Raw genomic sequence first — 26,657 nt, forward strand, 5'->3', positions numbered from 1 at the left:
TCACGTTATTCATGTGAGACACTACCACAATAAATGATGTCTACATTTTATTTGGCCATCCACTATATGTGGGGACAATGGAACTATTATAAAGCTTTGTTATGAAGGAACTATAGTTCTATGTCACATAAAACCATATCTGCTCTAAAAACAGTTTTTTAAAAGTATTAGAAACAAGTCTGACTATTTAGGGAAATGAGGTAATGGAACTCTCTTGAAGAAGGTCAGAAGAGAGATTATCCAGAGAGTAGGGAAATGTCCTCAGAGGCTACGCTGTGCATCTGTTAGAGAGGTGTACAGGTTTGCTCCTCAGCAGGGTTTTTTTCTCCCTTGCCTGCGCTACATTAAGAATAAGTTTGTACCAGCTGTTTTCATAGGAAGAGACCAAAGAGCCATAAGGAAAATTCACTTTCAAAAGGAACAAAATAAACATGTTAATTCTGAAAGACTCAGAAGTGAGGAGCAAGTACTAACAATGTGGTAGGCTCCATCCTGTACAACTTAGGGTTTATGACATAGACTGCCCCTTCCCCCCACCCCCAGATTCTCTCCTATCCTTCCTTGTACACTCCAGCCACGGTGTGTGTGACTGCTGGAAGTCACTGTGTTAAGTCACAATATAAACCCACAGCTTAAAATGAAATATTCTGAAAGTCATTCATATTAAAGATGGACATCTGGTGACATTGACCGAAGGAACAGGATGTATTATTAACTGAAATACATACAGAAAAAATAGGAAGAATATATAAAGAGCAGAGTTCCTGTTGTCGAAGAAGGAACTAAAGTCAATCAAACAAAAAAAAAATGGAGGAACAAAGTATTCTAAAGAATCAAAGTGGCTGGAGATAACAAATCTCGAAATAGTTTACAACTCTGGATGTCCTACTCATCTGTCAGTTAGCACTGAGAATAGACTTAAGATGGGGGGGCAACAATGAGTGGCAGAATTGTATACCTGTGTGGCGCCAGTTAATAAAAGATGCCAAAGGACTGTATAGGACATGTAAGATGATTTTTTGGATAAGGAATGTCATGACTAACTGTGTTTAAACCAGAATATCTTCTGTGACCCATCAAGGTTGGAGACTGTTGTGTGAACTTGGTACAATATGGGTATCCTTTCCCTCCTTTACCCCAGGATAGGCTAGAATCATAATTTTCTCTTGTCGTGTCTTGTTCAGCCTAGTAGCTTCTGTTGGAGTTTTATTTACAACCTCAAATGTTGTCTGAAGTTTAAGTGACTGGAGGGGACTTTTTTAGGTTGTCTATCTACACAAGCCTGGAGTTCCTTCCAGGCTTTGAAGCCAAAGATTCCCACCACTCTGTTGGGTGTTCTATCCCTCTCTTTCATTGGTTGGTGGCAGTTGTTTCTTTGCTGTTGCTCTGTTTGCTTGGCTGCCAGTATGTGTGCAGTAAAGAAAGCAGTGTACACAAATCTATAATTTCAAGCAACTGGAAGTAAAGAAACATTTTCTGTTCTTTCCCCTACTAATGTCTCAGAATGAGTTATTGGGACTTGAAGTGCCAGTTAATGAGGAAGTGGTGGGTGACTTGTAGCTATTCTCTATGTATCTCTATACTTCTAACACATTCAAAAGGGGAATTTTGCCAGAAATTCAAAACTCTGCAACAGCTTCAGCACTTCCAGTCTGGAAGGTGTAAAAGTTAAAAATACACATTAATTTCTTAGGTTATTCCTAGTCTATTTCTTTCATATTACATAAGGCATGTTTTTAAATGTATCAAAGAGGCTTTATCTACTAAAGAGTTTAAAATCACTGGTTTAAAAAGAAGCATGTTCCTTGTAAAAATTAGCTCCTAATGAGTAACTCCTTACTTATGAATAACAAAATTTAATATGGACATTTCATTGTTGATGTTATTATTTTTGTATTTTTTTACTGATCTCCCACAAAATGACCACCTCAAAATAAGGCTTCTGCAATAATGAGTAAACAAGGCTTATTATACAACTCCCTGAATCATCTCAACTTTGTTAAAATGTTTAAAAGTATCATGGTCTCTCTCTCTCTCTCTCTCTCTCTCTCTCTCTCAACCTAGTACAAGAAAGAGAAAAGAACTACTGAAGGCATTATTTTCATTAAATTAACCCCATGTTCTAGGAAGGTGGCAGCTCTTTCCCTTACTCTCATTAAAATGCATGTATATCTTATGCTCCTTTTTATATACTAAAGAGGAATCTGTACTGAAGTTTGATAATAGGCCATCAATACTGATGAATTTATCAGCCATTCCCCTTTGTTAATTGACTGCCCTAATAGTCACTCCTTGGTAGGCTCAGCAGCAGTTTGCTTTCACATTGTATATTCTTCTCTCTAAAAATATTTGTGCGGGAGACTAGTAAAGGCTTAGATATGTGAATGAAATATCTAATACCAGAAAGTCCCTTTTCCTTGAATAAGAAGTGAAAACAATTGCAAATTATTTCCAGCAATCATTCATGAAATATCTTTGCAATCAAAGCACCACCAACGAGCTCTGTGCCCTTTTCTCTCCCATGTTCAAAGTTCATTTATGAGAAGAGTGACTCATGAGTGAGCTATGCTGAATGGGCAGCAGCCTCAATGGGCCCACCTATCTTGGCATATGACAATATTGTCTTCAAAAGTCAAACAAGTTCATTGAACAGGGAGAAAGTGGGCAAGCCCATCAGGAAGTTCAACACGCCTCTCCTTGTCTACTTGTCTGGACAAATCTAGAACAGTACTGGCATTTTCTTGTTGTGTTTGTCAAAGTCCTCATTGACTTAGGAGTAAGCATTTCCCCCCCAAGAGTGTAAATTAGGGGCTTCCCCGCCTCCCTAATTGTAAAACAATGCACACTCAGTCTCATTCCACACAGATGCAGTCCAAAAATTCAAGGCTTGCGAATTCTCCCAAGCCATAACAATGACAGTTCATTTCTCAGAAATAATTATAAACAGAACTTGCCTATCAATATTTACATACACACAAATGCCTCAAGGAAACACAGTGTGTCAATATGCTTTAACCTCCTGGGAATTTGCTTCAAATAATGCAATCTTAAAACAGCAGAACTGGAAGGGATCCTATGGATCATCGGGTCCAGCCCTTCTCAAGAATCAAACTCCCAATCAATTCTGCGGCCAGATACTGTACCTAAATCACTAAGCTATCCAGCAGTTCTTCCCTAACTTATGCCCCTCAAGTCAAATGCATCACACACACACCAAATATATATATTAGCCAGGCAGTCCTCAATAAATGTCTTATTTTGCAGCTAGTCTTGGATGGAAAAATATTCAGGCTGTCAAGAATAGTAAGCTGTATTTGGCTTGGTGAATCACAGGCAAGGCAGGCCTGACTTAAGAGCAGGACGATATTAGAAGTATACAAAATGAATACTGTAAATATGAGATGATGTCATGTGGGAACATGTTTTGATGAAGTTTCTAGGCCACATCATAGCATGGGGGAGGAATATCCCCAAATCCTTATTGTCTGAACGTACAAACACTGGTATTACTATTTGTATTCCTTCTTCTAGACACAAACAGTTAAATTTTAACTTAAAAATAAAATTCGATTTTAGAATGAGGATGTAACTAACAGGCAGGAAACAAGCTATAATGTTAAATTTATTGCTTAGAAATGAGAGTTGTTAACATGCAGCATTTTCCAGACTTTTTCAATGTTCAAAGCAATCTTTGAGCAGAAATCCTTCCAACAAAGCTGCACTGTAGATCAGCATTATCCCCTTACTGCAGACTGGTTGTTGAGGCTGAAAGGTAGCTGGTGCTTCACAAGATCTGAAGCTGGGACTTTCCACTTAAAATCTAGTGCATTTCATTTACTGCAATTACCTTTGTAACTGGAGCTCAAAGTGACATACGTGACACTATATTTGCTGTTGTAATATGTCCCTTTCTAATGCCACAACCGAATGAAAGCCACCTGTCCACAAATAAATCAGCTGCTTGTCCACCATAACCATACTACTGAAACCATTCTGGCAGGACCAGTCCTGTGGTGTTTCCCATGTGACTAGGGCTTCCACATCCCAATTCTAGGTAGCATATTCTGTGCACAATAATCAACAAACTCTGAAACTTTATTCCTTCATGAAATTTGCTTGTGCATTTATGTGTTCATGTTTGTATGAGTGTCAATCACTGTGTGCCACTCCCCTACCATCTATTTACTTCTGTTGCTTAGTATAGTAATTCATAACCAGAGTAGACCCATTGAATAAATGTGATTTATAGAGGAGTTGACTCAACAAATCCTCACTGATTCAACAGGCTTACTCTAGTTACAACCTGCCACACCAAGCAACAGGATTTCAGCCATTTTATGTTGTAATAATATATTTTGTTTTACATATAATGAAGTTTGCTTCCACTTCACCTCAGTATAATTCCCCATTACTGCTGTTTTGTTTCACTATAATGAGCTATACTGCGGTAGGAAGGAGATTCATAGCTTACAGATGTTACTTTTTGGACAGCTGCATAAAATTCCTATGGGCATTTAATGTTGCGCTAAATTGCATTTAGCTTAATTAGTAGTAATTATATGCCATCAACAAGATACTAATTTATAGCAATTCCTTCCACATTTTTTAGGTATAAAGTACTCAGAAGTGGCTTAACCAGTCCCTCCTTGTGATGATGCTCGGGGACCATGTAGGTTGCCCATGGCTAGACAGATGCCAGGGCATGTTATCTTGTCAGCCACACATGTTGGAAGTGATCTTTTGTGGCTCCTCTCCCAGGAGATGCAGTGAGGATTCAAACCCCAGGCCTTGGCACTCCCGACAGGGACTCCAACTCACTGAACTACACCACCAACAACGTAGTAGGACAGATATTTTAGTAAACAGTTCAAAGGGCCGTACCATACTCCCACAACAAGTAAACATAGGAAACAGTACTTCCAAAAGGACTTTGTCTTTTCTCCTTCACTGTTTGAAACGTCTTTTCAGAAAGCTAAGATTCTTAGCAACCATAAGCTCAGCAAGCCTAGAACCAACAACAGGGGAAATAAGAAAATCTGAATACTGTACTTCCTTTTCTTCTCTTGATTCTTTTCTGCAAGGCAGCACCTAGCTAAGCTTCCCAGAACCCTGTGAAAGAGATGCATCTTCAGCAGCTAGCAAAACAGAGTTACTAAAGATAACTCATTCACTTTTGAGAGAAAGAGAGTGCGTCATAAACAAGAAATACCTCCTGTGGGTACTTTCTCCACTCAGCCCACAAACGGTTTAGGGATTTATAAGCCAACATCCATAACGTGAAGTTGGCTTAGATATGAATAGGCTTCCAAAGTAGATTTTGGACAATATGTACAAAATGACCAGGAGTACAGGGCTGCCCCTTTTTATGGGGTAGGAAGTCTTTGCCGTTCCAAGGAGCAGAGAGAGACTGTCTCCCCAAAGTACCTCCATCCCATGAAGATTCAGTTTCTCTTCACTGGCCATTTACATTCATTGCGTTTATTAGGACCAGGTTGTCAATGGCTTCTGCCACTTCATCTTTCAAGTTATCTACTTAAAATATATTCATGCATATATACACACAGACGAAGCTGTCTCTTCTTGAGCATGGCACATTTTTACCAGCTTTTTTGGCTCTTATTGAGTAATAGGCCTGTATCCTTTGTTTATAAAGAACAAAGCTCTGTTTGAAAGGTTGTCAATCCTCCTTTTGAAAGTGCCATTCATTGGAAGGGCTGTCTAGCCAATACTCAGTTTGAGGAACCGCAAGAAAGGAGATCAAGGAACTTGAAAGTCCTCAGCCATGGTTAAAAGAACCTGGCTAACAGACAACAGACACACAAGTCAGTGTCATCCCAAGTCAAGTGAGATGTGCCGTAGTTCTGTTTAAATTACAAAAAATGATTTATTTTGCATCTATACATATAAATTAGCACATGCAATTTCAGCTTATGCAATTTTATGCAAATCAATGTTTCCTTCTCTTTTTCTTTTTATGTGTCTTCTTTCTTTATTATGAATATTATTTTGGATGTTCCTGTTTTTGGTGCAAATGGCCACTTTTTCATACGCAAAGACATTGCAGCATGAAGGATATGACATAAAGGAAAGATGAAGGGGATTCATCCCCACCTGGATTCTACTCGTAACTGCATTTGCACCCAATGTTTCTGTGTTGCCAATTCAGTTTGGACTTCCGACTCAAGCAGTGGGAGGTCAACAGCTGTGCAAAACCACCTATACCGAGATTTTAGTGCTCAGTTTTATGAATGGCTGCCTCTCCCTTAAAGCACTAGGCCATCAGGCACTCAAAAGGGAGAGTCTCAGTATATTTGTACTTTGTAGTCAGAGATAAGAGATGAAGCAAAGTTAATATACATTCCACTCCAGTGACAAAGGGGATGCTCCAGACTTTCCAACATCTGGTAATGCAAGATAGACAAACAGGGAAGAATAACAAGCTGTAAAGGTTAGCCAGAAGTTGTTGTTCAGAGCACAGGTGCTGTATTGAGAAATGTATGACAAGCAAAAGACAGGGATAGTTCACAAAATCTCTGTTTCAGAAGATGGTGGATACAGAAATATCTACAGGTGTAAAACAGCAACGTTAAATCGGTTGAATTAAGGCATTTTTAAACTGATGCAATAATAAGTTACAGTTTTCGTTTTCTATTTTACATTAAACATACACACATATTAGTTCTTAGTCTGGTATTCCCCCACTAAGAAATCATACCCTTTTTAATGGAAAGCAACAATGGATGAAGGAATTTTTGTGAGCATATATAATGTACAGGAAAGGATGGCATCAGATGGCATGCTTGCATGCCAATCCCTTAAGTAAACAATTTTGTGCTCTGGAAATGAATTAGTCAGACATATTGCTTAAGAATGACACCAATCTGTATTATTTCTGTGCATGTCCTCTCATAAGAAAAACAATGATTTACTGATGTTCAGAAAACAAACTGTGCTTTAAAATAACGATTGTTTTGTTATTGAACAAACCAATCCATTAATTAGCCTTCATTTAATCAACCCATTCATATATCTTTAAGCAGTCTCTATACAGCAGCTGGGGTCAGTACTAGCTCTACTATTAGGCAAAGTGATATAATTGGTTTGAGCAGCACATGCAACAACCACTTCCCTTCCCCAGCTGTTGCTTCAGGGGCCTCAAACAATCTCCTGTCCTGGTGGAAGAAGCTACGTGCTTAGCAAAGTGTATCCTCTTCTGGGGTGGGGTGGGGGACAGAGGACCCTGTTTCACTGGCACTGCTGACGTAAAGTTGAACTCCTAGACTAACCAGCTTCTGTACATGGAAAGGAGGGAGGGTAAGAGGACCTCTTGTCCTGGCCTCAGGCAGCAAAATTTCTTGGGACTCTCCAACTGGGACTCTCATCACAGACCACCAAACACTGGCAGCCCACACAGTTGGCAGGATTCTTCAGTATGAACAACAATCCACAAAATCATGCAAAACCCACTGAAGTCGTGACCCTTTCTGGTAACAACATGAGCATGCAGAATATTTCGCCAGCTTATGAAAATACCTTATAGAGCAGGAAGTCGTTTGAACCTCTCTTTTTTTTTTAACCACTGCATGAACCCACTGCCAGCTTTCCATACTTTTTTCTTTCTTCATTTATGCTCAAGGAATTTTATAGCCTGAATCAAATACTCTATTTCCCCGAAAATAAGACCTAACCTGAAAATAAGCCCTAGTATGATTTTTCAGGATGCTCATAATATCAGCCCTACCAAAAAAATAAGCCCCAGTTAAGTGAAACCCTGCCCTCCACCATTGTGTAGCAACCAGAAGGTGATGACATGGCAGTATTTAAATAAGTGTAGATTGTTGTACATGAAAAAAAAAATCCCCTGAAAATAAGCCTAAGGTGTTTTTTGGAGCAAAAATTAATACAAGGCCCTGTCTTATTTTTGGGGAAACATGGTATTAGCTGTTACTCTGGTGTAGAATAGATTGATGATGCTTTTCCAACTCTTGATGTACTAAATTTCCACTGATTGGATCAGTCCAATGAGCTTGGCACTAATCTTTAGACCAGTGGTTCCCACCTTGGGTCCCAAAATGTTCTTGGACTGAAACTCCAGAAACCTTTACCAGGATTACCTACAATTCTGGGAATTGTAGTCCAAGAACATCTGAGGACCCAAGTTGGAAAACACTGCTTTAGACGTAGGCCCATGTTACTAGCTTTATAACTGCTGCAAGATCACAGGAGTTCCCTTCCTTAGGCTAATTCCAATGGATAAATCCAACTATCCACAATTGGGCTAGAGCAAAATAATTAAGGGACTTTTACATACAATTTAAAGTGCACACATCTACTTATTTATTTATCCATGCAACTTTAAAATGTCTGTCACGCATTAAAAACAAATAGATGTTAAAGTGGCTACCAGTAGTAAACTATACATAAAATGCTAAGCAAATCTTCAAAATAATAATAAAAAATTATAGAAATATAAACACTGTAAAAACCTAAAAACTTGAGCAAATAAACAAGAATTGAATGGATTTTGAAGATAGAAGGAAATGCAATGCAATGCTATAACACAGATTGTTCCTCTTAAAAAAAAACCCAACAGTATATATATGTGTATAAATTTTATAAATAAGAAACTACATGCTATAAAATGGTTGTGGTGGAATCTTAAGTACATGAGATTCATATTTCCATTTTTTCCTCATGGCAGTGCTGAATTTCTGTGGTGTTTGTATTTCATAACAAAGATTGGTGTTTCTGGAGGTGCACACATCCCCTTAAAGAGCAGTCTTCCACAGATAGGCAGGGCAGAACTTTCTTCTTGTTATAATAAAATAATAAAAATAAATAAATCACAGCCCATGGCTCCTGCTTAATAAAATGTGCATCAAGCCTGTGTGTGTGTGTGTGTGCTGTCAAATTAGAACTGACTCAGTGACCCTAACAGCATTCAAGGTGAGATATTTAACAACTGGTTTTACCTATTCCACTTCCCCCAATGCATTTCCATGGCCAAATGAGAATTTGAATCCTGTTCTACAGAATCCTAGTCTGTCACACTATCCACTGCTCCACACTGGCAATCAGTGTCAAGTCAGGAGAAGGATCATATTCTGCAGATGAGTGTGGATTGCCTCCTTTAAACTGCCTGCTTTGAGAGCCACTCTGAAGGAGGTGACTTATTGTTTGATGCCCAATGTATGATGTTGTCTTTCTTTCTTGGCAATTAGCCTAGAGACCGGAAGGACTGTGCTGCTTAAAAGGAGACAAAGTCGCAACAGTGCGATGAAGGAAAAGATCTTTTGCCACTTTGATCAAGAGAAAGGAAGCATCACATAGTATACACAGAAAGCTGCAGAATTTCTATTTCAAAGTAACAACCGCCTCTTTAAAAGAAGTTGTATTTCCAGCAATATTCACAGTGTGATCCTGTCTTTCACTTGGTAAATTTAAAGGAGGTAAAAATGTAATTCTTTTTTGTTTAAAATCCAGAAAGATCACAAGAACAAGGTTGTGGGAAGAGAAACTGTGGGCTGCCGTTTCATTTTAGAATCAATTCTCATGTAACATGGGCACTTTTCACAGTAATGAACAAAATGAGTGAGCTTGGAAAAGTTTTTTTGGGGCTGTAATTCCCACAAAGAGAAATACAGTGGTGCCTCGCTTAGCGAGTGCTTCGCTATGCGATGAATTCGCATAGCGAGGGGGTCCGGGCCATCGCTGGAGCATTCGCTCAGCGATGGCCCCTATGGCGATTTTTCGCTTTGCGATGATCGCTAAGCGATTCGCTTAGCGATCTTCGCAAAACGAAGCGGGGGAGAACAGCTGATCGGCGGTTCCAAAATGGCCGCCGGAAGGTCCGCGCCGCATTTTCGCGCCCTGCCCTCGCTTACCGAGGGCGCGAAAATGGCGGCGCTATGGAAGAAACATCGCTTAACGGTGAGTTTTCAAGCCATAGGAACGCATTGAACGAAGTTCAATGCGTTTCTATGGCTTTTTTAGTCCCGTTTAGCGATGTTTTCGCATAGCGAAGGTTAATCCGGAACGGATTAACCTCGCTATGCGAGGCACCACTGTATAGTTGTGGAGGCGGGCGCTTCTCCAAGCTCGGAATGGATTTTATGGTATTGTCAACACATTTGTGCATCCATGTGAAAGAGTCTGGACATGCTAAAAAGACAAAAAGCACTTCAACAAGATTATTGTAAGTACCTGGCACGGTGGCAAAAAACCCTGCAGATCTATTTGTCTTTGTCTTGTTTTAGAATCCCACCCCCAGCAAAATATCATGGGTTGCCTGTCTACACTAAGTGGACCATAGCCTATTTGTCTTATGTATTTCAGCAGGACTAAAAGACAACTAAATTGTTTTTATTCATTCCAGTGTTCTTCTCATTTTTCAATCTGCAACTTTCGCACATTGGAACATACATGTAATTATAATGAAATCTTGATAGCATGAAGAAATCATAGACAAGTGCTGACTTAATTGTAGGTTGCATTATATCCTGGAATGCAGTTCCTATCTACTCTCCAGCCACCATACCCACTGGGAAGGATTATGGAAGTTGTTGTCCAAAGATGTATCTCTTCCAAGCTCAAGCTCTGATCACATACCTGCACCTATACAACCATTTGTGGAGGATGTATGTGTTATGTTGCTAGACTATATGCATGCCTTCACATCCATTCAAGAATGATACATAATTCTTCGATATATGTAAGCACTCCAGGGGTTGTGGCTGTGATTGATCTTCCTTTTACCTGAGCACACAATTGGCACATGCAAATTTACATGCCTGTAGCATGACAAACTCAGCAGCAGTTGTCCCACTCCTGGTCTTACATAACTGTACAATGCTGATTGACACAAAAGGAGTGGCACTTTTGCTAGCACCTGGTCGGGCTGGGCTGGGCAAGGCAAGGCATGGCAGGCTATTAACAACGTAAGTGCACCGGAGAGGGCTGGTGCACTCCTACAGATAAACAGACAACTTGATCACCCTTTGGATCTCCAGCTTTTGTCGGAAATGGCTGGCTCAACTAGGGAGATGCCAGATTGTGAGTGCCTTGAAAGCACAAAGCGGGGTGGGTGGGTGGGAGAAGCAGCCGTGTAGACTTCATGGGAGGTCAGGCTTCATTCATTGGATGTACTTTTCTGAACCCTTCCCAAGTCCCACTTAATCTTCCTCAAGCATATCTCCAGGGCTCGGTTTCTAGTTTCAGTCTATCATTGCTTGCTGAACTCTTCTCTCCCTGACACAATCCTTTCCTAGGTGCTTACAGGAGGTGTGTTTTGGGGAAAAATTAAATACCCACTAGTATGAACTGGAACATTCCAGGAAGAGACCTACCACTTGGTTCTGTTGATCAGTTTTTTTAAAAGCAGATTTTCCCACTGCATACATGCTATTCAAAGATCTTGCTTTGTACTCTGTATTGACTGTGTTTTATCCATATGTGAACAGCTCTTATCTGCTTAAACAGCAACAACTCATTTTTGGATCTACCTTGGTCCCAATTAACTGAGAAAGTTATTTTAGAGACATCTGGGCCCCTCTGAGATGGGTGAGGCCAAGATAGAGCTAAATTATCACTAGAGGGAGAGCCAAACAGTCAGAGACAGAGCCAACCAAGAAACAGAAGAGAAGCCATTTGTCCATACTTACTGCAGTCATTTGTCTATTATTAAAACTGGAAATAAGCCAATGGTTCAAGGGGAAACGGGCAAAACATAAGCACAGAAGCCAGTTCATAAGAATCATGATTGCAATGAGTGGGCATTTAGGTCTGATCCCAACAAGATATGGAAGCAGTGGCTTGCACTCACTTCTGTCTGGTAGAGCACCCACATATCATTTATAAAAGAGCAACCCATGCATGCATATTCACTTTAGCCCCAAGGCTTCAACAGTGCTCTGACCTGTGTAATGCCACTGAAAAGAACTGCTTTGAACCCATATTATTATTTTTTAAAATAAATATTTTATTATTATTATTTCTCTGCTTTTCTATCCGTTGCTACCAGAGTGATTTATTACAATATGTTCCATTCATTTCATCTTGTCTTATTAATCTAATCTATTCTATTTAAATTGGTGTAGATTCCCATTTATTATTATCCGGTCTGTCATTTAGTGTATCTATCAAAATATCAATTTCTGCTAGTTCCAAAATCTTCTCAATTCCTTCTTTGTCAGCACCTTTCTAGTCTTCCACTTACTGCCATATACAATTCCAGGTGCAGTTATCAGGTGTAAGGTCAAGTAAGTCTTGTTTTATTTTGAGTATAGCTGGTACTCTGTTCCACTGGTTCTTAACCTTGGGTTACTCAGGAGTTTTGGACTGCAACTCCCAGAAGCCTTCACCACCAGCTGTCCTGGCTGGGGTTTCTGGGAGTTGCAGTTCAAAAGCATCCGAGTAACAAAGGTTAAGAACCACTGCTCTATTCAATAAGAAAATTTCTGGTGTCAAAGCAATTTTAACCCCTAAATTTTTCTCCATTATTTCATGAATCATTTTCCAAAAGTTCTTGGCCCTACTGCACATCCACCACATATGATAGAAGCTCCCTACTTTCTTTTCACATTTCCAACACTTATTAGAAACATTTTTATACATTTTTGTTAATTTCTCTGGTGTTACATACCATCTGTAAAACATTCTGTATATATTTTCTTTTAGATTTATAGATTTAGCCATTTTAATATTTCATCCCCAAATTTATGACCAGGCACTTAGTTCTATATTATGACCAATATTTTGAGCCCATTTTACCATTTTCACAATTTCATCTTCCATTTTTTGCTCCATTAAAGTATTATATAAACCTTTAATCAATTTTTCCCTTGAGTTCAGCAACCCCTTATCCAAAGGTATTTTATCTTTCTGAAACCCTGTAGCTTTATCTTTTACATATCTTGATTTCAACAAGTTTATCGACCACCAATCTAAGATAATACCTTGTTTTGCCAGTTCATCTTTGTTCTTTAGATTAAAATCACTAATATCTCAGCTTATCTCCCTTGAGATGTTCTTGCTGGATCAAAGAACACTTCTAACGGAGCTACCCATAATGGTATCTTTCTATAATGTTGTGCCTTAACTGTCTTTCAAACCTGTAACAGAGCTTTCCTGATCAAATGTAAATTAAATGTTCTGCATTGCTTTTCATCTTGGTACCATAGGTAAGCATGCCAGCTTAGCCTTAAATCATGCCCCTCAACTTCTAAAAGTCTCCCATTTTGTAGAATAACCCTTTCTCTCACACAAGACAGAACTGCTGCTCTGTAATAATTCATCCAGTCTGGTAGGCCAAACCCTCTTCTTTGTTTATTGTCCTGAAGGGCCTTAAGTTTTATTGTTGTTTTTTCCCCATCCCAAACATACTTGGTCATTATCTTATTCAGATAATAAGATAGGGAGGGGAGATACCATGATCACGAACCCATATTATTCTGTACCACCTGCAAGATGCTGCATAGCATCAAACATCCATCTGTTCACATGGACATTACCACCACAACATACCATTCCCATCCCTACTCAATGAAGAAGTAACATAATGTAAAAATGTAATGTAAAATGTAAAAATCCAGTTTATCCATGTTTACTCATAAATGAGACAGAATGGAATGCTCTGGAATAAGCAAAGGAAGTAAAAAAGAAAACTTTTAATGAATTCTTGCTGAGTAATTGCTTTGGTGACTGTAAAGTGCCCATGATGCATTTGTTCCCACTTTCCAAAGAACTGGTAGATTTAACATCACAGTTGAAAAGCCACTCAGACTTCTAGTACTGGTTGCTTTTGACTCAGAAAACGACTCATAACATGGCATGGTATCTTACGTGAGTATCTGTAGACTCAGGGCATACAGATGAGTTACAGAAAAACAAGATAACTCCCTCCCTCCCTTATTCCTGTCTAGAAATGTCCCCACAGACCTTGACTTGTGCTTGCCCCAGCCTGCAAGCATCTCCAAAAATGGTCTCCAGCAGCTTCTGTTCTTTACTGATTTCTTACTCAGACCTTCAGCAGAACTTAGACCTGGTTGGACAGTGAGTTTTTCTGTATAGCACACTGCTTGGAAAGAAGTATCATGGTATCATTGCTCTTTTTTCCAGCCTTGTATGCAAGGCCTGCAGGTTCCATGTCCTTCTCTATCCCTTTTGATCTTCATTCGATTAAGAACAGCTGCTGAAAAAGACTCTAAGACAAGCACTCAGCTACAAAGCCCAACTGGCTGCAAAGTTTGACAGGCTAAATGAACTTAAGGACAAGGCCACAGGCCAAGGTGAAAGGCACAGGTGGGTAAGCTTAAAGCTGCAACTACACTGGCAAGCTGAATCACTCCCATTTGACGTTGCTGTGATATGATTCACGGCCTCTGTTACCATTGAATTTGCAGTCAGTGATCACACAGGGGCTGTGGAATCCATTCAGGAATTCAGTCTTCACACTGGACATGATGTAATTCACATTTCAGCCCACAGTCCCTCCTTCTTTCGTTCATTCCTTCCTTTGGTCCTGCTTCTGCCAATACTTTTATGGTTCACTGTCAAGCCACTTGAAAGGGTTGTACAGTGTTCTGGAAAAGGTGGCAGCATTCCAAAGTTCTTTTTAACATGTACATAAATACCATATGCTAGAAGAATGTTTTTTATTTCATCAGAGTTCTTTTTGTTTTGTTTGTGATTCTTAAAAATTATTTTCTCACTGGGAGCCGATCTAGTACCAAACTCATATATCAATACAATGATAAAGTGATCTAGTGTTAATTTCACATATGTAAAAAGTAAAAAAAGAACACAGGTATGGGTGTTCCTGTGGTATTGAACATCATGCTCCAAAGGTCTACATCACCCAAACACCACCTACACACACAGACGTCTTTACAAGAACGTATCACAACTAACCACATGGGGAAAAGTCGGTTTGAATCATTATGGCTTGGAAAAAAAAATCGAAGCCCCCCCAGTGACATAGAAATAAATGTTCAGGAGAAAGTACTATGTAGCTTCTTTGTGCAGAATGGGGGTGGGGTGGGGAAATTACAGTACATTAGTTTCCAAGACTCCTTAGGCCTCTGCTCACTATTGACCTGGGGGAGCCTTGCAATTGGGGGGAGGAGAGCCTTTAATAGCTAAAAGTCACAAGATAGGTGGTAGCAGCCTTGATCCCAGTGGTAAGACTGGCAGTGGTGATTTTATGTCTCCCAGAATGTCCAGCCCTCATGGCTGACATGGGAGGCGTCACAAAAGCAACTTTTTCAGGTTCTGGGTAGCTTTTCTCATGATGGCTTTCAGGTGCTATGAAAGTATCTCTCTTTTTGGGCAGGATTTAGGTATTGTGCTGTTAATTTTCATCTGTCTGATTTGCTAACTAGAGTCTTTAATATTTCGTTTGCAAAGCTGAAACACAGATATCACCTGAGTAGCCACAGCATGTACAATTAAAACATCTCTCAACATTCATATAGGATCTCCAGCCTTGAGTGCTTCAGTGCCTCCTATGTTATTGGAGGAACTAATTGGTTCATCACAGATGAGAAAACCTGCAATTGCCATCTGCAAACATCTGTCAGACTGGACTAAACTGGATGTTCAAGAGTTCAGGAAAATGTGGGAAATGGAACTAGAGTATCCCATATCTGAGGAACACTGCTGGAGCCTCTATATTGGTGGTTCACAACTTTGGATTCTCAGACATTCTTGGACTGCAACTCCCAGAAATCTTGGCTAGCACAGCTAGTGGTGAAGGCTTCTGGGAGTTGCAGTCCAAGAAAACCTGGGTAACCCAAAGTTGGAATTACCCAGGTTTTCTTGCTCCGTAAGATCTGTTTCTTCAGACTTAAAACGTGTTTCATACAACCAGAAATGATATACTCTGTGTGACAAACCCAGACCTACTGGGATATGCCACACGTTAACTAAGCTGCCACCAACCATTCCCTGTAAGAAGTCACACAGACCAGGGATGGATTTTCAACAAATAAAAGCATAAGGTTTATTTAAATACAACACACAGGGAAAATAAAATAATCAGGTGAATAAGATAAAGTAACGTGGCTTATTCTCATTCATACATGCATACAGTTTGGTTCACACAGAACCCTTAACTTGAAGCACAGACCCTGAACCTATCAGTTCTGGCTAACCAACAGACACCTGAACCTATCAGGTTGGTACTCTGACACACAGTAGTACCCTGTCTGACACACAGACTCCCACACCAGCTTCTTCTTCCCAGCTGTGGCTTCTTCACATCCCAGCGTCTCCTTTCACCACACACGCATCACATATATATACAGTACAGCCCCTCCTCCTGATGTCCCGCCTTCCACTCCCCATAGGATGGAACTTTCCCTCCAAACCCATGACAGACAGGTAACATCAGTGCTGTATGTAACACCTCCCCTCTTTATAAGTTGTTTTGTAGGGGGAAAGCTAAGGTGCTTTTTCCCAAAAAACAACCTGGATAAAACACACAACAACAGTTATACATACCATATCATACTTACTTATACTTACATTCTAAGTTAACCATAGCAATTAGGCATTTAAACATTTACCATATACATTACATCAATTTACCTTTATTCATACAAACCAAGTTCAAAAAACACAGGTACATTTAACTTTTTGTCATCAATATATATACATAGTCCATGTTTCTTTCGCCGTCTTCATTCTTCAGGTCTTCTTGATAAGGTGTCAGCAACACAGTTCACTGACCCTCTGACCACCTTCACTTCAAAGTCATAGTCCTGTAGGTTTAAAGCCCACCTCATAAGTTTGCTATTGTGGGTTTTCATGGTCTTCAACCATTGCAGTGGTGAATGGTCAGTGCACAGAACAAAATGTCTTCCCCAGATGTAAGGCTTGGCCTTCTGGATCGCGTAGACTATGGCCAAACACTCCTTCTCCACGGTTGCCAAATGTCTCTCACCTTTTTGAAGTTTCCTACTCAGGTAGGACACTGGATGCTGGTCACCATTCTCATCCTCCTGGCACAGAACTGCTCCTACCCCGCTGTTAGACGCATCGGTGTATATGATGAACTCCCGGTCGAAGTCTGGAGCACGCAGCACTGGATAGTTGATTAACGCCTCCTTCAACCTCTGGAACGCCGCCTCACAGTCGCTGGTCCACGGGATGCGGTCATCAGCCTTCTTCCTCGTCAGATCGGTCAGCGGAGCCGCAATCTCGCTAAACCTCGGGATAACTTTCTGTAGTAGCCCACCAACCCAAGAAATGATTTGACCTTTTTCTTGGTGTTGGGTCTGGGCCAATCACGAACTGCTTCTATTTTGGCCTCTAGGGGTTTTATCACTCCTCCCCCTACCATGTGACCCAAATATTTTGCTTCTGGGATACCCAGCTGCAGTCTGTTCTCTCTGCAGGGCCCAGGCCACAGCACTTCCTCCCCTGGATTTAAATGCCTCTCCCCGGCTTCCTGGTCATCCCAAACTTTCTTTCTGACCTTCTGCGCTTGCAGGTTTTCTGCTGCCAGTTCTAGGTTTCTCTTTAGGTCATTCATCAGGGTGTCTATGTATGTCACAACGTCTTGTGGGTCATCCTGGGTGATCTGCTCCCAATTTTGTTTGATCAAATCAAGGGGCCCTTTCACCCTTCTCCCAAATAAAAGTTCAAATGGACTGAACCCGGTACTGGCTTGTGGCACTGATCGATAAGCAAACAAAAGGGATTGCAGCTTCTGGTCCCAATTGTTTGGATTCTCTGCCAAGTAAGCCCTAATCATGCGCATTAGAGTCCCATTGAACTTCTCAGTTAACCCATTACTTTCAGGATGATAGGCAGTGGTTTCCTTGTGCTTAATTCCACAGATTTGCCATAAGCGTTTCATGAGCTTCGAGGTGAACGATGCTCCCAAATCTGTGATTATTTCTGAGGCAAATCCCATCCTGGACATATACCCCACCAAGGCATCTGCCACTGTGTTAGTTTCAATGTTAGTCAAGGGTATGGCTTCAGGGTACCTTGTGGCATGGTCCACAATGGTGAGAATGAACCTGTTCCCCCTCTTTGTGGCCTTGGGCAAAGGTCCCACAATATCCACCCCTATGCATTTGAACGGAGTGTCAATCACAGGCAAAGGGCACAACTTTGCCTTGGTCCTGTCGCGGCCATTCCCCTGCCTTTGACACACATCACATTGTTTACAGAACTCCCTGATCTGCTTCCCTATGTCAGGCCAGTAGAAATTCTGTGTGATTCTCTGCTGTGTTTTGTTCACCCCTAAGTGTGCAGCAAACATGTCAGAGTGCCCCCTTTGTAAGATCATGGGGCGATACTTTTCAGGTACCACTAGCTGACTTCTGATCCCATCTCCCCCTTTTGAGATATTCCTCAGGGTCTCTCTATACAAAATCCCCTTTTTCTCCAGAAATCTCACTGGGGTTTCAGGTGTTAGCTGGGCGTCAGTCACCTGTTCAAAACACTTTTGGAGAGTGGCGTCTGCCTTTTGCTCTTGTCCAAATCGGCTGTCTGTGGTCAAGGTTTCCACCACAGCTTCTGAACTCCCCTCTGCTTCCGTCTCTGGCTCATCATTACCCCCCTGAACTGTCCCCGTGGTGGCTTGTGAACGTGTAATCACTAGCACCCGTTTCACATGTTCAGCCAGGTCATTTCCCACGAGCACGGCTGCTGGCAGAGTCGATGAAATTGCTAGCCGCCAAACTCCCCTCCAGCCTTGAAAGTTCACAGGTACCTCCGCTACTGGCAGAGAGATTACCTGCCCCTCAATCCCTGCTACCTTTATGCTCTCATTTGGGATTACATACTCCCTAGGAATAATATCTGGATGGCACAGGGTCACCTGAGAACAAGTGTCCCGCAGCCCCCGATACTGACGGTCAAGTATTCCTACGTCCACCCCTGCTGTCTCAAACAACTGAGAATCTGTTCTCACCAGCAGGCAGCGCCTGACCTCTACAAGAGGACCATTTTCCTCAGCCTGATCAGCCGATGTAGCTGTTCCAGACTGAGTAGCCATGGCAACAGGCTCCCTCAGTGACAATGAGCCTTGCTCTTTCTGGACACAGAACACAGCTTTTGGCTTGGTTCCACTCGACTCCTGAGGCACCATTCCTTTTAGCTGCTTTAATTTCTCACACTCTGAGATTAGATGGCCCTTTCCCTGACAGAAATAACATTTTCTGGTGTATTTTGATTCTCTCTCATCTTGTTTTGGTTTTCCCTCCAAAATCTGAGGTCTTGGTTTCATGTCTGAGGGCTTCCCTTCACCATGGGCCCCTCCCCCTTGCTGGCTTTTCCCTGGTCCCTGAGAGTACTTGCTGTAGGTTTCTTTGGGTTTTCCTACAGATTTCTCCTCACCTAAGGGCTTTCTTATCTGGTGAATAAAATCTGCGATCTCGGCTGCTTCTACCACAGATTTTGGTTTCCTTTCCCTCACCTGGAATTTCAATTCCCCATGCAGGACTGAATAGAACTGTTCCAGCGCTATCAAATCTTTAAGCTGTTGAAAGGTCTCTGTCCCCTCCTGAGATAGCCATTTCTCAAGCAGCCTCACCAATTGAGCCCCCACTTGGGTAAAAGTCTGCTCTGGTTTCTTGGTGAGGGACCTGAATCTTTGTCTCAGCTGTTCCGCATTTATCCCATGTCTTGCAAACACCAGTTTTTTAAACTCTGCAAAATCTTTCATCAGTTCCTCAGGCATCTCGGCATAGACCTCAGCCAGGCTACCACTGATTAAAGATCGCATGATGGTCATCTTCTCAGTTTCCCTCACTGAGAAGTCCACAAACGCTCTTTCCACTAAGGAAAAGAACACCTCAGGACAATCTCCCTTGTGGTACACAGGGAATTTCTTCAGGTCAGCTTTAGACAATTGGCCTCCCTCAGAATCCCTATTGTTATTATTGTTCTGGTTCATCAGTTCCAGTTTTCTTAATTCAAACGCCATCCTTTCTTTTTCCAGAGCAATTTTCTCTCTCTCCCTCTCTATCTCAAATTGCCTTTGTTTCTCTCTTTCCCTTTCCTCCATTTCCCTCACCCTCAGTTCATGCTGTTGGGCTAGGAGTAATTTTCTGAGTTCTGGGTTCTGCTCTCCTGTGCTGTCACCCTGCACTGAGCCAAATTCATCCTCAGAACCTTGGTCAACCTGGGGGTCTTTCACTTCACCCATTTCTGCCACTTGGCTTCGAGTCAAGGGCATAATCCCCCCTCAGAACAGGCTGCTTTAAAAAGTCAAGCCTCAAAATAAAACGACCACTTTTTTTCTCTTTTGCCTCAGAACCAGCTTTCTATAGATTGCTGCTGTTCTTCAGCACTTAACTTGCAACAGTAGCGAGTTTGAGTCTACCCCCCTCTGCTGGGCCTCTCAGCAGGCAGGCTAGATCACTGCTACTACACAGTTTTGCCTCAGCTTTTTTCCCGCCAAAAACAGGCTGCCTCAGAGCACCCTAATCTAGTCTCCCCAGTTGGCACGTTCTTCCACTAGCGCACCTCCCCGTGAGGTACACCTAGAAGATTACCTACGCGCCTCAGATTGTCCCTGACTAGACCCCCCTTGCTCTGGGCACACTTGCCAAGGCTTTGCTGGACCGCTGGACAACTGGACCAGTCGTATCCCACACGCTGGACACCAATCAATGTGACAAACCCAGACCTACTGGGATATGCCACACGTTAACTAAGCTGCCACCAACCATTCCCTGTAAGAAGTCACACAGACCAGGGATGGATTTTCAACAAATAAAAGCATAAGGTTTATTTAAATACAACACACAGGGAAAATAAAATAATCAGGTGAATAAGATAAAGTAACGTGGCTTATTCTCATTCATACATGCATACAGTTTGGTTCACACAGAACCCTTAACTTGAAGCACAGACCCTGAACCTATCAGTTCTGGCTAACCAACAGACACCTGAACCTATCAGGTTGGTACTCTGACACACAGTAGTACCCTGTCTGACACACAGACTCCCACACCAGCTTCTTCTTCCCAGCTGTGGCTTCTTCACATCCCAGCGTCTCCTTTCACCACACACGCATCACATATATATACAGTACAGCCCCTCCTCCTGATGTCCCGCCTTCCACTCCCCATAGGATGGAACTTTCCCTCCAAACCCATGACAGACAGGTAACATCAGTGCTGTATGTAACACTCTGTACACTGGATGTCTCGGCAAATTGGGGTGGAGATGGGGACAGCCATAGCTGGATGATGGTGCTATGACACCAAAGCTGGAGCCCTGGCATTAAAGATGCCCAGTTTAATGCCCGCCTCCCAGCTCCCAACTCCACCAAGTTGCTCTTTAGCTCTGCTCTTTATCTTCTTTCTAGATCCATTTTCTTTCTTGGCCACTGGTGTTTCTCTTTCTCTGTTCCAGTGCTTCTTCAGCCATTCCCCTTGCTCATTCTCTTCCCTTAACAGGTAGCAGAGCCCTTCTTCCCCTTCCTCCCTGTCTTCCTCCCTTTCTGTGTTTAAACTGTTTAAAGTTTACAGAAGCCCTGAAGAGGGAATCCTTGCCTTGAACTGCTAAGAGAACCCAGGTGAATATCCTAGGCCTGCCTTCAACTTTATTTCTCCATATTAGAGAAAGTTAGGCATGTCTGCCACCTAGTGACTGAAGTTGGCACAACAAGCTGCAATCATATTTAGATGAATTAAAGTCAATTAGCGATACCCAGTGTGGTGGATAATGTAATGGATTAGGATTCCGGGATCCTGGGTTTGAATCTTCGCTCAACCACTGAAACTCACTGGAGGCATGGATCTGGTAAAATCACCCCTTAAATATCACATTTATCTTGAAATCCCTATCACAGTCATTATGTCAGTTCCGACTTAATGGCACATAACAACAAAGTTAATTAATTAATTTTTTTAAGCATGTAACCCAGAATTGCACAGCCCATGGATTTGCTTAATACAGATGTTGAATTTCAGATGTGTTGATTACACCATCTTAGAACTGTAGCAAAGAAGACAGACCAGATGAACAAACATGACATTTTATTATTACAGATGGTCTCAAATTGTTATTTTTAATATTCTTTGGTTAGATTGTAAGCTGCAGGCTGATTAAAAGTTAGATTTCTTTTAAAGGAAAGACAGAGTCAGAATACATATCAGGATGAATGAAGTAAAATATGCCATTTTCTGTTCACTGTTAAACTTCAGTTATCAGTTTCTGGAAGTAGCGATTGATCTTGTTCTTCCTCTTTCTTTTTTCCTTACAATAATTTACAGCATCACAAATATGCCATATGATGTCAATAACTATGATAACTGCTTAATAATCCATGCCCCATTTTAGAAGCCCCAGACTGGCACAATGATGCATTTGATTGAAATCTCTGATTTATCTGACTACCAATCAATTGAAAGTCAGTTTGTCAAAATTATTGTCAGACTATGGAAAAGTTCCAGTTTTTGGACCATAATTTCCAGGCCCTCATTTTTGGACCATAATTTTCAGGCCCCCTTACATTTGCAAGCCTCAGGGTGGATAAAGTTTTGTGAAAAGAGGAAACAATAGGCCTGGCTGCCTCCTATAGCTTGTGAATGATGGAAGAGAGAAAATCCTCATTGTAGTTTAGAAAGGTACAGCACAAGGTCCAGACCAAAAGTACTCAAGGCAGTTTTCACATACAGTAGGACATCTGTATTCATGGGATTACTATCGGTGATTTCACATTCGTGGTCTGAAAATATAAAAAATATTAAAAGAAAAAAACAAAAAATATGTATTTTTACATTGAATATCAGAACTGGCCACTAGAGGGAGCAAGAGACAATGACTGGCGAAGAATACATAGCATGATCTCTGGCTCCCTCTAGTGGCCAGTTCTGGTAATACATGGTGAAAATACTTTTTTTCTGGATTTTTCTTTACCATACTATGATTTACCCTCCCCTTCTTCTGGGGGTGCTCTGGGACTGTGCAGCTTGCCCTAGGTCATACACTTCTGGGATGCACAGTGGGGACTGAATTCCCAGCTCTTCCTCTGTAGTGAGATATCTAATTCATTGAGCTATCTAGCCAGCCAAGGCTCATTCTAGTTGTTGCTTTGTTTGGCTTGCAATGTGAATTGATACTTTATACTGAGAAGGCTGCTCAGTCACACCACAACTGCTTCCCTTCCACACTTGCTTTGACAGTGAACAGCTACAAATATAAATGGCAGAACAAGACAGGATAAGTGTTATACAATACACTTGTTGTAAATGGTCTAAAACTGTTTTGATAGTAGTGCTAGTAAGAGCGTATGAGCACAATGGCATTGTTTCATTACAGACCATTATGACTCCTCATCACTATCGGTAAATGAAACAGAATATTCCTCAATGTGCCATATAAATAGAAGTCTCCATTATCCTGGACAGGAACCTAAGTTGGACCTAGTCAGTATTCATTCATTCGTTCGTTCGTTCGTTCGTTCGTTCGTTCGTTCGTTCAATTTGTATCCCACTCCCATTAACATTGAGGCACTACTCTGGGAGTTTACAAAACGTATAATAGAAAACAAAATAAAGGTAGAAACATTAAAAGCAACAACAATAACCCTAAAAACAGATGGCATAACAAATCATATAAACCCAGAACAGAGGGAGGAAAGGGAGGGAAAAGAGGAGGGAGAAAAAGTGGGGTGGAAACTGTCATTTCCCATTCGGTGTAATTGACTTTGCTCTGAGGACAAATATCAGGAAAGAACAGGAAGAATTTGTAATAATGCATGGAGAGCCATATAGAAACAAACGAGACAAATTCCTAACGAATTTCATAGCTCACAAATCACAAATCCATGGAATTTGGCCACAGTGCTCAAAGGTCACTGATAACTGCACTCATCACAAACCCTTTTTTTACTCTTTTTTTCCCTTTTTTTTTTGCTTGTTAAAACACTTGGTTACTGAAATAAAAGGGCTGATGTTTTGCTAGTAACTGTCATGTTTTAGCAGCAAAGGTGCTTGCCAATGACCCTGAAAATCTCAGAGTGGCTACAGAAATCAAGATCTCAACATCCAACGCCAAATGTTCCAGAACTGCCCAAGAAAAGCTGACAAAGTGGAACCATTTCAGACTCGGTTGAACATTGAATTTTAAACGGATCATTTGTATCAAGCCACCGCTTCCACTAACTTCAGGGCAGAAAAATTGATGCAGGATAGTAGAATTAATATTACGAATGTAAAAATCAGGAAAAGGCTGTGTGGTCCACAAAACAATACAAATGGAGGAACATGCAATATCTTTATTGGACCACTTAAAAATATAGCAAAACAAAAAATCAAACAGAGAGCTGGTACTCAGCCTGAAGATGAATTATCATTGAAAGCTCACTGTTGTTGTTGTTGTTTTAGTAGTCCCATAAAGGTATCACTTGAACTGTGTAAGATACTGCTGCAGAATGCCCAGTCATGACTTGTTGAACACCATGGACTTTTGACACCTGGCAAGCAGTACTGCATGCTGAGGAAATAATCCATTAGGTAAAACTACTGATTTGGTTTTAATTTGGTTGAAATTGGCTATTCCTAGTGGTTTAACAATTTTTTTAAAAATCTCAACTCTGATGGAGGCTTGCCATGCTTCTGGTTACCCTGCTTGTTTTCCCTAGCCAAATAGAAACTCTTTGTGTTCCAAAAGAAGGCAGAATGGGGAAATGAGAGGGATGTGTGTCCAAAGTGGGGTCCAGCTGCCTTTTGTTTAGAGATGGGTGATAAATTCCGTGGCTGGAGAGTGAAATGAAGCCACACACTCCGCCACCAGGCCTTTTGCAGACTGCAGACTACAACTACACCTGAACCCCACCAGTGGCCATGAGACTCTGGGACTTTAATAAAAACATATAATTTTGGAGCTACCTGGGAGAACATGATGCACAGCCAGCATTATCACTGAAAGCTTGCTATTTTTTGTTTTGTTTTGTTATATGTCTTTAGTGCTCCATTAAAGGTATCACCCGTTCCTGCATTTAAACAAACAAACAAACAAATAAATAACGTTGTAATATTAGGAATGCAACAACAAAATGTGTGTAGATGGACTAGGATTCTGGAGTTCAAATCCTTGCTCAGCCATGGGAACTTACTAGGGGGCAGCACTTGTAAAATCTGTCCTTGAATATCTAACATGCTTTGAAAACCCTATTACGGTTGCTGTAAATCAGATGTTATTTGACAGCAAATGACAACCGCAGCAACAACGCTAATGTTGTGTGGATTCCCGTGGCCTCCATGGTTATTCCATCAGGTGCAAATCTACAAGTTGGTGAATTAATTTTAATACAATTTATCTCAATTAATGTACTGTGATATAAGCATGATAAAGTTTTTCTGGACAGAGCATCCTTGTCTTTAGGTGGACTTGCTGCTTTGCTAGGTATTCTGGTACTCTCACTTGAAGAAAACCCAAGAGTTAATAACCCCCAAACTCACAATTGATTCTGAAAAGGATACTGTGTAGTTCCAGCCATTCTCAGGTGGACGAGTGGGTTATACTGAAACTAGAAGAAATTTGTCTTGTAGTCAGGGATTTTTAAAAAATGCTTCTGGGTGTAGTATTTTGTTGGAATCCGGCTCCAACAACCTGTGGTGATGGGAGAGGTCCCTGAAAGGTTCCGGAGGGAGAGACCTCTGAAATAAGGAGACTGCAGTCGAATTAATCTTTTCAAAGCGTGCTCAGGATCATTGGCTGAAGTTGCTGTTCAAATGGTCAGTGATAACAGCTCTCTGTGAAGACAGCTCAGCTCTCTGTGAAGACAGCTCAGCTCTCTGTGAAGACAGCTCAGCTCTCTGTGATATCAGCTTCCCCAATGATGCCTGGCACCTCCTTTTATTCTCTTACCGGTTACATAACATCAACTGTCAGGTTTACATGAGCCAATAGGACGCTCTGCTCAGTAACACACCATATTACATCACATGAGGAGATCAACATGGTTCATACAACATGGATATTAACATGACAAGAAATACCTTTATATGTTTAGCTATGGCATACATTCCCACATTCCCTCCATTTTTGTTTATTTAAAATGTTGCCAAATGTAAACACTAACATATTTAAAAGTCATTATCATAAGAATACAAAGCATGGTACCTAACTTGATATAATTGTTTTGCGGAGACAGTTTGGGATGATTTCTTGCAACACTGTATACACATAGTGAGAAAGGATGAAATGCACTGCACAAAACAACAAATAACAACCAATATTGCAATAATGATAACATACATCAATAGAGAATGAACCCAGCCAAAACCTGGAAGCCAAGACCATAGAGACTCCCACCAAGATAGGTCAGAGGAGTCGTCCCTAAGACCGTCCGTGACTTCTTGCAACCGAAGGACAGATTGCTCAATAACCCCAGATTTATTTATATAGAAGCAACAAGAAGTATTGAGCCAGGCACACAAGCCACCATTGCGAAGAAACAAAAAGTCAAGGCCCAAGCGATGTTGTACAACAACGTTAGCTAAAGAGTCTATTTCAGTTTGTAGGGCTTTGATGGCAATTTTAGAAGCATTAGCAAGTAGCTCTATATCTTGGGAGATTAATTCTAGCTTAGCATTGGTGGCAAGCCCATTGAGACCTGGTACAAACCATCCAAAAATATCTAATGCAACAATACCAGCAGTTTTATTCAGTGCACGTTTATAGATATG

The 26,657-nt window shown here is 41.1% G+C and overlaps 1 protein-coding gene across 10 annotated transcripts in view; it reads right to left on the reverse strand.

Annotated features, from left to right (window-relative positions):
• Positions 1 to 26,657, reverse strand: part of NRG1 (neuregulin 1) — a 746,295-nt gene that overhangs the window by 343,542 nt on the left and 376,096 nt on the right. The window contains exon 1 of one of the 10 annotated variants that reach the window (XM_072991964.2): positions 14,015 to 15,792. The exons of the other annotated variants lie outside the window; for them this stretch is intronic. The gene's annotated coding sequence lies outside the window, so the exon portion shown is untranslated. Of the gene's footprint in view, positions 1 to 14,014; positions 15,793 to 26,657 lie in introns of those variants that run through there. 10 annotated transcript variants of the gene reach the window in all.

Source organism: Pogona vitticeps, chromosome 2 (genome assembly GCF_051106095.1).
Source record: "Pogona vitticeps strain Pit_001003342236 chromosome 2, PviZW2.1, whole genome shotgun sequence".
In the NCBI taxonomy this organism is placed as follows: domain Eukaryota; kingdom Metazoa; phylum Chordata; class Lepidosauria; order Squamata; family Agamidae; genus Pogona; species Pogona vitticeps.